The sequence below is a fragment of the Narcine bancroftii genome, chromosome 9 (genome assembly GCF_036971445.1).
Source record: "Narcine bancroftii isolate sNarBan1 chromosome 9, sNarBan1.hap1, whole genome shotgun sequence".
Lineage (NCBI taxonomy): Eukaryota > Metazoa > Chordata > Chondrichthyes > Torpediniformes > Narcinidae > Narcine > Narcine bancroftii.
Genome location: NC_091477.1, coordinates 66,431,613 through 66,447,265, shown reverse-complemented (window position 1 = coordinate 66,447,265; position 15,653 = coordinate 66,431,613). Strand labels below are relative to the sequence as shown.

Below are 15,653 nucleotides of genomic sequence, written 5' to 3'. Positions count from 1 at the left end.
AAATCCATCATTAAGGACGCCTATAAGAGGCGGTGTTTTAAGAAAGCAGCCTATTTCCTCAAGGACCCTCACCTCTCAGGCCATGCACTCTTCTCACTGCTACCATCAGGAAGGATGTGGATGAGCCTGAAGACGAACAGCCAACTATACAGAAACAGCTTCTTCCCCTCTGCCATCAGGTTTCTGAATGGACAATGAACCACTGACACTACCTCACTTTCTCTTCTTTTCCACTAATTTATTTACTTTTGAAAATGTAATTTATAGGAGTAATTGTACCTGTAATACTGCCACAAAACAACAAATTTCACGACATGTTCATGACAACAAATTCCGATTCTGATTCTGATTCTTGCAGGTCCCATTGCATGTTTACAATAAACCCTCCTGTGAGTCTAGATACAGGGTCCTGATTTGAAACATTGACCATCCATTTTTCTGCCTGATCCGTTAAGTCCCTCCAGCTTCATGTTGTCCATTCAAAATTCCAGAACCGATGGTTCTTGTGTTTTGCAAGCCCAAGTTATTACTGCATTAACTGGAAACTCATAGATTTTATTGCTGGTAAAAATAGAATCACAGAATTTCATAAAGTGTTTGACAAATGAATGCAGCATGTGTCTGCAGGGATATGTCATCATGAAAGACCTTCACCATCCAGCACACACCCTGATCTCATTGCTGCCATCAGCAAAGAGGTATCGATGTCACAAGACTCGCACCACCAGGATCAGGAATAGCTGCTACCTCTCCACCATCAGACTCATCAATGACAAACTCAATTAGGGACTCATTTAAGAACTCTTACTTGTGCATTTGTTTTTGAATATTTGATTTATAAATTTTGAACCGTAATAATCATTATATTCCATTCCATTCTAGAAATTATTTTGAAAAATTATACATAAGGTATATATTATCCCACCACACCAACCCACCCTCCCATCTTCCATCCCCCCAAAAAAGAAAATAAAAGACTAAAGAAGAAAAAGAAAAAGAAAAGAATGGAGAATGCCTAGAAAATAAAACATTTAAACAATGAAGTCTATCAGAGGTCACCAAGGAGTGAACTCTTCAGAGAATCAATCATAGATACAAACCAACATTTTGTAGATATTGGCTCAATATTTTCCAAAAAACCATAGTATTTGTCTCGCAGATTATAAGTAATCTTCTCTAATGGTTTACGACTGCGAAGCTCTGCATGCCATCTTTCCATGCCTAAATCTATTTCTGACTTCCATGATATTGCTATACATTTTCTAGAAACTGCTAAAGTAATTAACAGAAATTCAATTTGATAGATATTTATTTTAATTTTGGCCTTATAGCCTTAATATTACTCAATAAAAATAACATTGTATCCTGCGGGTATTTGACCCCCATGATTCATTCCAAAAAATTACCTACCCCTAACCAAAATTGTCTAACTTTAGCATATTTAGTTGAATGCATAAAAGTTACAATCTCAGATCTACATCTAAAACATAAATCTGATACGGCAGGATTTAATCTATTTAATTTTTGTGGAGTGAAATGTAATTGATGTAAAAGATTTATATTAAACCAACCTATAACTTACCTTTATAAGTTTAGTCATATTGTTCTTACACAAATCTATCCAATCCTTTTCATTTTTTTGTGTGTGTAAGTCTATTTCCCATCTTAAACTTAATTTATTCACCCCAATTTTGAGGGCCTTAGTTTGAAGTAACTTATACATTAATGAATTAAATTTATTTACAGTAGTATTACAAATCAGTAATTCTAATTCACTTTGATTTGGTAACATCAAAGTAGGACCTATTTTTGTCAGATTTTAAAAAATGCTTTAACTTGAAAATAACAAAATAAAGTATTACCACGTATATTAGATTTTTGCCTCATTCTTTAAAATGTTATAAATCTCTCATCCTCTAAACAACCCTCCATCTTTTTAATACCCTTCTGTCTCCAAATCCTCAAAAATTGGTTATCCATTGAAGGAATAAGCCTATTTTGACATAGGCATTTTCCTAGATATTAAACCTTTCCTATCAATTTCATTATCAGTATTATTCCATATATCAGTCAAATATTTCAAAATTGGTGATTCACTACTTCCAAATACCAATTTAGAACCATATATAAATAAAATCTTGGTGATTCATATTTCTTATTGCATAAAATTCTATGAAAACCCAAGATGGAATATTATCTAAATTTAACAGTACATTTATAAATCTCAATCAAGTTGCTTTATAATAATTCTTAAAATGAGGAAGTTGTAAACCCCCTGGTTCATACTTCCATGTCAATTTTTCCAAAGAGACCATTGGCATTTTATCTTTCCATAAAAATTTCCTAACTGCCGTATTTAAATCCTTAAAAAGTTTTGAAGGAATTGGAATAAGGATTTTAAAGTCTGCAACAATAGTATTAAACAAAGATAGATAATTCAATTTATATAATTTTTTCAAATCATTATCAATTCTAATACCTCAATGTTTAATACCTACATTTGGACATCTGAATTTAGTAACCATTTTACCATCTGTATAACACCCACAGCTAAGGGAATAATCTTACTTTTTTTCCAAATTAACATCATATCCAGAAACTTCCCCACATTCTTTCAATCTAATCTGTAATTGGGACAAAGAATTTATAGGATCAGTCAAATAAAACAAAATATCATCCACAAACAAATTCATTTTATATTTTTCCTGGTTCACCTTAATTCCTTTAATCTTAGAATGTTGTCTAATAAATTCAGCTTAAGGTTCAATTGCTAAAATAAACAAAACCAGAGACAAAGGACAACCTTGTCGACTTGATCTAATTCATGTAAAAGAGCCAGATATTTGTCCATTAGCCATAACTTTTGCTAAAGGATGTATATTTAAAGCTTCAACCCCAGTTATAAATGTAGAATCAAAGCCAACAAAAATATCTATTCTAATCTATCAAAAGCTTTTACTGCATCCAAAGTTACTATGATCCCCTATTTTTTAAAATTAAATTAATTAAACTAATTAATCTTGCAATATCATCAACTGATTATCATTTTGTAATAAATCCTGTTTAATCTATATGAATGAACTTAGATAAACATTTAGATAATCTATTTACTAAAATGTTTGCATCAATTTTATAATCCACATTCAATAAAGATATTGGACGATATGATGCAAGTCTTTTTCTTTGTTATAACTATAATTATAGCTGTTGAAAAAGAATCCAGTAAAGAATGGGATTCTGTTGCTTGCTTTTACACCTTTGTAAATGGAGCTATTAAAAGATCCTTAAATTGTTTATAAAATTCAGACAGCAAACTGTCTTTTCCTGGAGATTTACCATTTGGTAATGAACTAAGCACTTCATTAAGTTCTCATTGTAAAAGGAGCATCTAAGTTTCTCTGATTTTGATATGTCAAGCTCGATATATTAATCTTGAGATTAAAAAAATTCTCAATCTTAACTTCATCTCCAGTAAATTCTGATCTATACAAATCAGAATAAAAACATTAAATACATCATTAATTTCTCTAGTAATCATCTTTGAACTTCTTCTCATAGCATTAATTATTATAGATGATGGCTCTGTTTTTAACTGCAAAGCTAAAACTTTATGAGCTCTTTCTCTTAACATCTTTGCTTAGTTCTATCAATCAATTTTTCAGTCCTATATGTCTGGATCGCATTAAAATGAATATTTTCTTTATCAATTCCTTTATTTTTTCATCCAAAGGTTTTTTCTGTAATACCTTTTCCAAATCCTGTATTTCCCTTTCTAACTGATCAATTTCTCTCATACGATCTTTCATATAACCATATAACCACTTACAGCACAGAGACAAAGGGCATGAATTCCTCATATGAATTTTCGGTATAAAATATTATGTCTTCTCAAATATGCCTTTAATGCATCCCATGCAATAAATTTATTGAGAACAGAATTAGAATTTAATTCTAAAAACTCCTGACTGTTTTCTTATAAAATCGAAAAAAAATCTGTCCTTTTTAACAATGTAGAATTTAATTTGTTTGTTCCTTTTCCAAAAACAAATATGTCATTAAAAGTGGCAAATGATCAGATAAAATTCTAGCTATATAATCCAAATTCATAACTTTTCCTTGTAATTGTGCCAAAATTAAAAATAAATCTATCCTAGATTAAGAATCATGAGAATAAAAAGAATAGTCCCTTTCCTTAGGATTTAATCTTCTCCAAATATCTATTAAATTCAAATCTTTCATTATGTTCAAAATTGCCATTTGCTGCTTTAGCTCAAATAACTGATTTGGTTGTCTTATACAAAACCAGATCTAAACAGCAATTAAAATCCCCTCCTACCAATATTTTTCGTATGTCTCAGATCTAAACAGCAATTAAAATCCCCTCCTACCAATATTTTTCGTATGTCTCATAAATGTATCTCTCATAAATCCTTCATCATCTCTATTTGGTGCATAAATATTCATTAAAGTCCAATTCCCAGAATAAATATGACAATTTACTAATACAAACCTTCCCACGGGATTATTTATCACTTTATGAATTTTAAAAGGTACATTTTTGAATATTTTATTTAAAATATAATCAACCATGGTTACACCAATAATATAATAATACAAATATATCCTTATATTTAACATGGTTTAAATATATTTTTTAAAACTTCTATTCACCCCTAGCCCCTATCATAATGCACCCCTGTCCTCCCATCTCTTGCCCTACTTACCCCAATTAAGTCCTAAAATAGAAAGAAAAAGAAAAGAGGAGAAAACCAAAACAAGAATCAATACTTCGTGGAATAAGGGAATAAGGGAACCCCACTACATCCAGATCAAAATCTTCTAAATTTCCAATTAAAATAATCCAAATATGCACTCCAAACCTTCCAAAAAATATAATATCCCTCAAAATATTTATCCCTCAAATTATATGTTATCTTTCCAATGGAATGCAGGACCTTAATTCTGAATGCCTTCTCTGCAAAGTAAGTTCTATCTGATCTTTTCATGAACTTGCTATACATTTCCTCGCCACTGCAAATGCTAGTCTCAGAAAAGTATTTGAAATGTATCTCATTTATATCCCAAACAAATTCCACTTATATCACCGATTAAAAAAATTTTTGAATCTAAGGGAAGTTTTATTTTCAAAATATTCTTTAGCATGAGACCAAAAGGTTTATCCTTATCACAAGACCATACTGAGTGTAAAAACGTACCTTTCTGGCCATTACATCGAAAACACAAATCAGAAAGAATCAAATCATATCTTTTAAATGCTCTCGAGTTAAATATAATTGATGTATAAAAATATAATTTACAAGTCTAGACCAGACATTTATAATTTTTGTCATGCTATCATTATAAATAGTCTTCCAATGATCCCTATGCAAGTCAACTCCCAATTTTTTCTCCCATTTTAGTCTTGATTTATGCAAATCAATTTTAGACATTTTATGTTCCAGATTTCAGATATAAATCCTTTCTTTTCTCTGTCATGAACCATCATTTCAAAATTCGACTCTGTTGGAAGAAACAAATTCTTCCCAAAGAAATCATACAACATCAATTTAATTTGATAATAACAAAAATGAGTCTGAATTTGTGCTTGAAAGAAATTGGCTTAAATCATTGCAATTATTGACTATTTTAATTCCTTTCTGACTCCAAATCTTAAGAAGGTAATTATTAACCATAAAAGGAAAAAGTTTATTCTGATATGAAGGAGTATATCTAGATATTTTACCTTGAGTGCCAATTTCATTATTTATCCCATCCCAAATATCTATTAAATGAGATAAAATTGGTGACTTATAAGAACCTAACAATTTAACATTCCATTTATAAACAAATTGATCCCTTATATCCTCACTAATTCTATTTAATTCTATATCTGCCCATCAAGGACTATCAAGATCAAACATTCTATTAATAAATTTTAGTTGAGCGGCCTTACAGTAATTTTAAAAATTGTAATCCCCCTAATTCATATTTCCATGTTAACTTATGAATAGAAACTCTTGCTATTTTAGCCTTACATAAAAATTTCCTAACTAGTGTATTCAAATCTTTAATTTTGTTTTGGAATACTACAAAGAATAGATTGAAAAAAATACTGAATTCTAGGAAATACATTCATTTTTATACAATTCACTCTACCAACTAAAGTTATCAGCCAGTCTTTCCATTTAATTAAATATCAGCAAATATTTTAAAGCAAAATAATGATTCATATGTTTGTGTATTTTTTCTTTCTTTGGCTTGGCTTCGCGGACGAAGATTTATGGAGGGTGTAAAAAGTCCACGTCAGCTGCAGGCTTGTTTGTGGCTGACAAGTCCGATGCGGGACAGGCAGACACGGTTGCAGCGGTTGCAGGGGAAAATTGGTTGGTTGGGGTTGGGTGTTGGGTTTTTCCTCCTTTGCCTTTTGTCAGTGAGGTGGGCTCTGCGGTCTTCTTCAAAGGAGGTTGCTGCCCGCCAAACTGTGAGGCGCCAAGATGCACGGTTTGAGGCGTTATCAGCCCACTGGCGGTGGTCAATGTGGCAGGCACCAAGAGATTTCTTTAGGCAGTCCTTGTACCTTTTCTTTGGTGCACCTCTGTCACGGTGGCCAGTGGAGAGCTCGCCATATAACACGATCTTGGGAAGGCGATGGTCCTCCATTCTGGAGACGTGACCCATCCAGCGCAGCTGGATCTTCAGCAGCGTGGACTCGATGCTGTCGACCTCTGCCATCTCGAGTACTTCGACGTTAGGGATGTAAGCGCTCCAATGGATGTTGAGGATGGAGCGGAGACAACGCTGGTGGAAGCGTTCTAGGAGCCGTAGGTGGTGCCGGTAGAGGACCCATGATTCGGAGCCGAACAGGAGTGTGGGTATGACAACGGCTCTGTATACGCTTATCTTTGTGAGGTTTTTCAGTTGGTTGTTTTTCCAGACTCTTTTGTGTAGTCTTCCAAAGGCTCTATTTGCCTTGGCGAGTCTGTTGTCTATCTCATTGTCGATCCTTGCATCTGATGAAATGGTGCAGCCGAGATAGGTAAACTGGTTGACCGTTTTGAGTTTTGTGTGCCCGATGGAGATGTGCGGGGGCTGGTAGTCATGGTGGGGAGCTGGCTGATGGAGGACCTCAGTTTTCTTCAGGCTGACTTCCAGGCCAAACATTTTGGCAGTTTCCGCAAAGCAGGACGTCAAGCGCTGAAGAGCTGGCTCTGAATGGGCAACTAAAGCGGCATCATCTGCAAAGAGTAGTTCACGGACAAGTTTCTCTTGTGTCTTGGTGTGAGCTTGCAGGCACCTCAGATTGAAGAGACTGCCATCTGTGCGGTACCGGATGTAAACAGCGTCTTCATTGTTGGGGTTTTTCATGGCTTGGTTCAGCATCATGCTGAAGAAGATTGAAAAGAGGGTTGGTGCGAGAACACAGCCTTGCTTCACGCCATTGTTAATGGAGAAGGGTTCAGAGAGCTCATTGCTGTATCTGACCCGACCTTGTTGGTTTTCGTTCAGTTGGATAATCATGTTGAGGAACTTTGGGGGACATCCAATGCGCTCTAGTATTTGCCAAAGCCCTTTCCTGCTCACGGTGTCGAAGGCTTTGGTGAGGTCAACAAAGGTGATGTAGAGTCCTTTGTTTTGTTCCCTGCACTTTTCTTGGAGCTGTCTGAGGGCAAAGACCATGTCAGTAGTTCCTCTGTTTGCGCGAAAGCGGCACTGTGATTCTGGGAGAATATTCTCGGCGACACTAGATATTATTCTATTTAGTAGAATCCTAGCGAAGATTTTGCCTGCAATGGAGAGCAACGTGATTCCCCTGTAGTTTGAGCAGTCTGATTTCTCGCCTTTGTTTTTGTACAGGGTGATGATGGTGGCATCACGAAGATCCTGAGGCAGTTTTCCTTGGTCCCAACAAAGCTTGAAAAACTCATGCAATTTGGCATGCAGAGTTTTGCCGCCAGCCTTCCAGACCTCTGGGGGGCTTCCATCCATACCTGCTGCTTTGCCACTTTTCAGTTGTTCGATTGCCTTATATGTCTCATCCAGGGTGAGAACCTCATCCAGCTCTAGCCTTAGGGGCTGTTGAGGGAGCTGGAGCAGGGCGGAATCTTGGACTGAGCGGTTGGCACTGAAAAGAGATTGGAAGTGTTCTGACCATCGGTTGAGGATGGCGATCTTGTCGCTGAGGAGGACTTTGCCGTCTGAGCTGCGCAGCGGGCTTTGGACTTGGGGTGAGGGGCCGTACACAGCCTTTAGAGCCTCGTAGAAACCCCTGAAGTCGCCAATGTCCGCGCTGAGCTGGGTTCGTTTGGCGAGGCTAGTCCACCACTCATTTTGGATCTCCCGGAGTTTGCGCTGAAGATGGCTGCATGCGTGACGGAAGGCTTGTTTCTTCTCTGGACAGGACGGCTTTGTAAGGTGAGCCTGGTGGGCAGCTCGCTTCTTTGCCAGCAGCTCCTGGATTTCCTGGCTGTTTTCGTCAAACCAGTCCTTGTTTTTCCTGGAGTAGAAGCCCAGTACCTCTTCAGTGGATTGCAGTATGGTAGTCTTCAACTGATCCCAGAGGGTTTCAGGGGACGGGTCCGTGAGGCGGGTTGCATCGTCGAGCTTTGCTTTGAGGTTTGCCTGGAAGTTTCCTCTCGCTTCGTCTGACTGCCGGTTTCCAACATTGAACCTCTTTCTGGGGGCTTTATTGTTCCTGGGCTTTGGCTTGAAGTGAAGGTTGAGCTTGCAGCGAACCAGCCGGTGGTCAGTGTGGCATTCCGCGCTAGGCATGACCCTGGTGTGGAGCACATCTCGTTTGTCACTTTCTCGCACCAGGATGTAGTCCAGGAGATGCCAGTGTTTGGATCGGGGATGCATCCAGGTGGTCTTAAAGCTGTCCCTCTGCTGAAAATGGGTGTTTGTAATGACGAGCCGCTGTTCTGCGCAGAGTGTATTTTAATAACAAAATATTTAATTTGATCAGTCCATTTAAAATATGCTACTCCTTTACAAACAGAATAATTGCCTTCAGACAATGGCATAAGTTCACTTTCATTCAAATTTATTTTCTACCCCGATAATTCTCCATTTTGTATTAACTTTTCCTGTACAATCTTTAATGACTCTTGTGGTTCTGTTAAATAAACCAACACATCATCTTCAAATAAACTAATCTTAAATTCATCCAATCCTGTTTTAATACCTTTTATATCCCTTTCCTGCCTTATTAATTTTGCTAGAGATTCAATCACCAATTCAAATAATGCTGGTGACAGAGGGCAACCCTGTCTAGTAGATCTCTCTAAATTAGATAAAAGCCCATTTGTCAAGGCAATGTTTTTTAAAATAAAATTACCACACCCCTCGCTTTAGAGTTAAAAGTTGTAGTTATCACTTGTCCAATCCAATCTCTTTTCAATTTTTGATGTTTTTTTTCTCAGATAGATGGGTTACCTGTGACAAAGCAATATTAATTTTCTTCAGATAAGATAAGACTCTCTTTCTTTTTATTGGATTATTAAGCCTATTAACATATAACATAAAATTCAAAGTTTTACTATTTGCCATTATACAAAATTCAAAAATTTCATAACTCTTCTCTTTGTCCTCCCACATCTCAAAATCATTAACTATGCCTGGCATTTCCATCAAGAAAAAGAAAATAAAAATAAAAAGAGAGAGAAAAAATGCAAACATCCCCCCCCCCCCACCAAAAGAAGTACTGTCAAAAAAAGACAGTAGAGCCACCCTCAGTTTTGTGGGAAGTGACTCTCGCCACTAGGTGGCACACAGCTATGGAAGGAGAAGGAAGGAGCCCCTACCTCCCCTAGAGAGAGAGAAAAAAACAATTTCCAGATGATCATCTTCAGGTAAAGGCAGCTGCTTCAAGGTCTCTGTTAACTTGATCATTATTATCGAGGCAAGCAATTTCCTGCTGTAACATCTCCGTATCTGACATTTGTATCTTCTCAATCTGTGGTATGTCTGCTGTTAATAAATCAACTTATTGATCCATTTTGTTATTTGGAAGATAATTTACAAATTTTGTTGAAGAATTGTTTCCCAAAAAGACTTTAAGTATTGTAGGGTGGGTGAAAAGAAAACTTATGCTGTTCTTCCAAAGCACAGATTTTGCAGGATTAAATTCCTTTCTTCTTTTCTCCACATTCACAATAAGATCTGCATAAAAAAATACTTTTTTTTAATCAGCCACAATCAAAGGACTTCAACCTTGATGAGCTTTCTGAACCGCTATTCTCAAAATAGACTCCTTGTCTTGGTAATGAAGATGTCTGATCAAAACTGAACATGGAGATTGACCTGGCAGCATTTTCTTTCTAAGCACCCTATGTGCTCCATCCAATTCAAGTCCATTTGGAAAATGTTCCGGTACCAAAATCTCCAGGATCCATCTTTGAAAAAAAATTCCACTGCCTTAGGACCTTCAAAACCTTCTGGCAACCCAACAATCTTCACGTTATTTCTTGGACTATGATTCCCTATGCTCCACACCATAATTGAATCTTCCAGCTTGTTGACCACATCTTTACACAGATCCACTTTGTCATGATATTCTTCGAAATTTTCTTCAACTTTTTGAACTTGCGTTTTAACTTTATCAACCACTTTGGCATATCCCTTCATCTCCTTAATTATCTTAATTTGTCCTTTAACATATTCACATCATGCCTAATAGAACGGTTTTCTAACCATTTTCTGACTCATTGCTTGCAATTGATTCATCAATTGCCTGCCCATACCTTGCCCTTTAATTTCAGGTAACTTTACCTGCCCAGCCTCTTCCTGGAGTTGAACCTGTCGATATGGTTCTTTTGTCTCCTCCTCACTTGTGCACTTTATTGAATGTCTCTTTTATTCTCTCTGCATTGCACAGTCAGTTTGTTTACATTCGTCTTTTGTTGACAGCTCTTTTTTTTACGTGTTTGTGCTGTGTACGGTTTTCCTGCACTTCCAATTAGTCGTAAATCTTGTGCATCCACAGGAAAAAGAATATCAGGGTTGTCTATGATGTCATGCATGTACTCTGATAATAAATCTGCAAACTGAACCTGATATGTCCATTCATTTGCAAGTGGTAAATAATGCCTTTGCATTCTTGAACTCTTTTTTTCTGTAGCCCATCTCCCTTGAAAATGTTATGCTTCAACCAGGGGCAGCATGGTTAGCATGGTGGTTAGCGCCACACTATTACAGCACCAATGATCCGGGTTCCAATCCGACATGTAAGCTTGGATTTCCTCTTACCCTTCAAAATCTGCAAGGGTTGGAAGTTCATTTGGATGGCGTGGGCTCACGGGCCAGGGTGCCTTTTATTGTGTCATACGTCTGAATTATTTTTTTAAAATTAAGCTTGACGTGAAAGAAGCGGAGTGTCTACTCTCCATTCTTCCAAACGCTACTTCCAGGCCATACAATTCCAACAAGTTTTAAGCAGTGAAGATGATGACCAGTGGGTCAATTTTAGCTTTTAAACTCCCAAAGCTCTCACTCACATTGATCATGAGTTTAACATGCTGCAATCGGGGAATATTAATTGCATTAATCCTTAAAATTACGTGTAGAAATCCCTCGTGCAAACAGCTCTAGAGCTGACTGCACGGGTCTTGCGCTAAACCATTTGCCTTCACCCTTCTGTTGTTCATTTTTGAGATGCAGGCAGCACTGCTAAAGCCAACATTTATTTCCTATCCAGAATTGCTTTTGAAACAGTCCCCATTGGAACTGCTTCTTTTCTTCTGGTGAAGGTGCTTCCATGGTTCTATGAGGTAGTGAGTTCAGGATTCAGAAGCAGAGTGCAGTGCACTGCCAGTAACCGCAAAGACTAGGCTGAGGGAACGATAGGCTTTAATATACAGAAGAACCTTGCTGGACCGGATCCAGATATAAGAAGGGAGAGGTGGCTCGACCTTTATGGTCCAGGACCACGGGGGAGAAGTCATAGGGTATGAGTCATCAGTGGGCAGGCCGGCTCCATATATACAATCATAACTATATACAATGGAGGAAGCATGTCAGCACACAGAGATTATAAACAAACCAGCAAATGTCTAAGTCCTTACAAGTGGAGATCATTTCATCACACTCCTGATTTGTGACATGCAGATTGTGGAAAGGCTTTTGAGTGGAGGGAGGTGGGTTGGGGTGGGGAGGGGAGGGAAGAGCTGAATGGGAGTGAATCACCTAGCTTCAAACCTTTTCTGACAGCCAGTCCAGTGTGGGTTCCCATCAGTGTCAACCTTCAGGAGGCTGTTGGTGGGAGATTCAGCAAAACTGTAATCAGGGTTTGGTGGATACAATTTCTAATTGGAGGAGATCATTGCCCTGGACCTGGGGAAGTTAATGTCACTTGCTTCACCTCGGTGAATGTGGTGCTTGTCTGTCAGCATGGGTTATTTTAGGTTTGGAGATCAATGTGCAATTGGAAGTCCCTTTCTTAGTTTCTCTTTCCTCACATCCTTCACACCAAAAAGGTCATCACTTGTCACAACATGTCACACTTTAACTGCTCATTCCTTGGAGACTTGCACTGGACTTAACTAAGGTTACCAACCCACCAGGATTTTCCTCAATTCTCTAATAATTGCTACATTTCATGGACATTTCAGATGAAAGTAATGATTCAATTATAAGCCTGTTTAAAATGATATTCCTTGCTTTTAAAAATGTAAATTATTGTTTTTTTTAAGTTGAAGATGTGTGATCGATTAACCCAAAGACAGAAGTTACTGGAACTGAAGCTTTTTATTTAGCTCGAGATGGACATCATCCCTAGAGATGGACATCATCCCTAGAGTTGCTGACTCACACTGACCCAGATTCCAACTGTGGGCAGGGTGGTGGCATGACAGCCTTTATGGGTAATAGAGGGGAGGAGTCACGAGCCGGCCAGTGAGACCAGGGTCAACCAAAAAAGGTCAAAGTATACAAAGTTTCACCACATTCACCTCCTCTATTAAAAAGAAGTCTTGGGGGGGGGGGGGCGGTGTGCAGTCAGGTGCACTCATAGGTTCAGTCTGTCCGGCAGCCTCCTTTGGCATCGTGACCGACATACCTCCGGTGGTGTGGGGGCCCCCATCGATTGCAGCTGCTCCTTCTCGGTCGGCCCGGCTGGGATACTTGGCTGTGCCGGGGGGGGGGGTGGGGGGAGTGGGTCAGTCGACGGGTTGTCCGAGGTGGTGGGAGTAGGCATCTGAGGCCCTGGAGCGCTGGGGGGAGGGGGTACCCAACTGTTGGCTGAAGGGAGGGGGGGCGTGTCCAGATGCTCCTGCGCATGCGTGCCAGGTCGTGGATGGATACTGTATTCTCGCGTCCGTCCAGGAATGCCACGTAGGTGCACTGTGGGTTGGCATGGAACAGCTGGACCCTCTCGACTAGTGAGTCGGAATTATGGGTCCTTGCGTGTTTCCGCAGTAGTACGGGCCATGGAGACATTAGCCAGGTGGGTAGGGTCATTCCTGATGCCGATCTCCTGGGGAATGTAAAGATTCTCTCATGAGGTGTCTCGTTGGTGGCCGTACACAGGAGGGATGGGATAGTATGGAGGGCCTCTGGGAGGACTTGTTGCCAGCGGGGGAAAGGCACGACTTGCACTTTAAGGGGCGGGGTTGTGGTATAACAGCCTTTATGGCGAATAAAGGGGAGGAGTCACAAGCTGGCTAGTGAGAGCAGGAAAAGCATACAAGGTCAAGGTATTTACATACACAAGTGGCTTCACCACAGTTGAAAAATAGATTGTTGATTCGATTGGGCAGTTTAGGTCCAGAAATCTATCCAATCAGAAATAACAAGTCTTTCTGCAGCATTCAAGGGACCCAATCGGATGAGAGCACAGTACAAGTATTCACTCTGCATTTTACTTATTTTTTAATTGATTGAGCCTTTCATGCATTTGAATGGTTTGATTAGGTTGGTGGCTCTCCTTGACTCCATTTAGAGTGCTTTAAATTAAGTGACACTCACTGCACCACACACTTCTTGAAAAACTGGTTCTGATATGTTTAACAATGGAGCCCAGAGCCCAGAGGACAATGACAGATGAAGCCATCACAGGTTGGCCTTGAGACAGCAGGCCTTGTCAGCAGCTGGGCATGCTTGAAGGAACCTGTTCTGACATGATTGCATCTCTATACAGGGTGAAATCGTGCCTTGGAAACAGCTCTCCTTCTTGCATATTAACCCTACTGTGCTTGCAAGCTTCTTCTGACACCTGTGTGGCATTCTTTCTTTTGAACTGATATCCCATTTGAGAAATAAACAGAGAAGCACAAAGACTGCAAAAGCTGGAATAATGAACAGTCAAAGTCTTGCTGGAGGAACTGGCAGCACGGTGAGCTTACCGGTTAACGCAATGCTATTACTGCGCCAGTGGCCTGGATTCAAATCCAGTACTATCTGTGCTGTGACAGAGTATATAGATATGTTTCTGGGAGGTAAATTGGGAAAGGTTTGTTAAAGTAGGTCACATACAAACACTTTAAAACAGATCTTATTTGAAATACTGGAGCTTTGTCCCAGGCTAGACATGCCGGGGGCTCAGAGCTTTTGCAAGAGCTTTGAAGAGTGCTCAAGAGACTTCACTAATGGATTGTTGTTTACAAAAGGCAACAGATGAAAGATCGTGCTGGAGCCGCAGATTGTCTGGAAGAGGGCTTGTGGTTTTGTAAGCAGAGAAGAGTCAAACAGGCTGTCTCTCAGAAGTATTCTCCGCTAAGAATGCGCCTGAAGAAGAGAAAGCGGCCCTTTGATTTGCCATTCAGGTGGCAGCACTAAAAGCACAGCGCTGGCCACCTGAAGGGACAGCTGCACCGGGATGCACATCTGAGCGCACTTCAGCTCCTGTCCCTTGGGCTGTCAAGTTAGGATGGCTGGCTGTCAGCTGCGACAGCCAGTGCGGGCTATCAGCGTGGGGACATCCCCCATGGAATTTCCCCACACTCTGCCCCCCGGTGGGGGGAGGGGGCTGGTGTGGCCGGTGGGGGAGAGGGGAGCTGGGGCGGCTGTCAGGTGAGTATGGCGCTGGATTCAGGTACCGCCATTGTTTCGGCCAGCCCCCTTCTCCCCGCCGGCCGCCCCATTCCCCTTCTCCCCTGCAGCCGCTCTAGCCCCGCAGTCCCCGCGCTGACAGCCAGCCAGCTGCCCCTGCCCCGACGTCCTCGCCAACTGACTGTCATCCCGAATGCTGCGCCAATTATTCTTCTCAGAGGAGGGTTTCAAAGTTCACCTTGCAAGCGACTCCTGCACATTCACATGGCCTCCCAACAGTCGCATATTGCCAAAGTATGCAGCTTTACAACCGGGGCAATTGGCCACCTGAAAGTGCCAAGAGAAAGAGAGAGACAGAGATGACTTGTACAGTGTTACAGCCAGCAGACAGCAGCTGGGACTGGAACAGGACAAGCTGGCAAGCTTAGTTCCATAAGCCTGGTCAAGACCCTTGTAGTTCATGCAAGAGGAGAGGACTGGCTGTCTCATGTTTCATTTGGAATAAGTGAAACAGAAAGGAACTCTGTGGTGACCTGAAAGAAAGCGGTCATCATCAGCAAGATACTGAAGTGGCTTATTAAAAAGAAACAACAAATCTCTCTCTGAAAACCCACAAGAACCTTCCTGAGCGATAACCATTTACCTTTCAAGCACCAAAGCCTGGTGAACTT

At 39.9% G+C, this 15,653-nt stretch overlaps 1 protein-coding gene across 1 annotated transcript in view; it reads right to left on the bottom strand.

Annotated features, from left to right (window-relative positions):
• Positions 1 to 15,653, bottom strand: part of LOC138743728 (alpha-1,4-N-acetylglucosaminyltransferase-like) — a 134,806-nt gene that overhangs the window by 9,172 nt on the left and 109,981 nt on the right. The window lies entirely within an intron of this gene.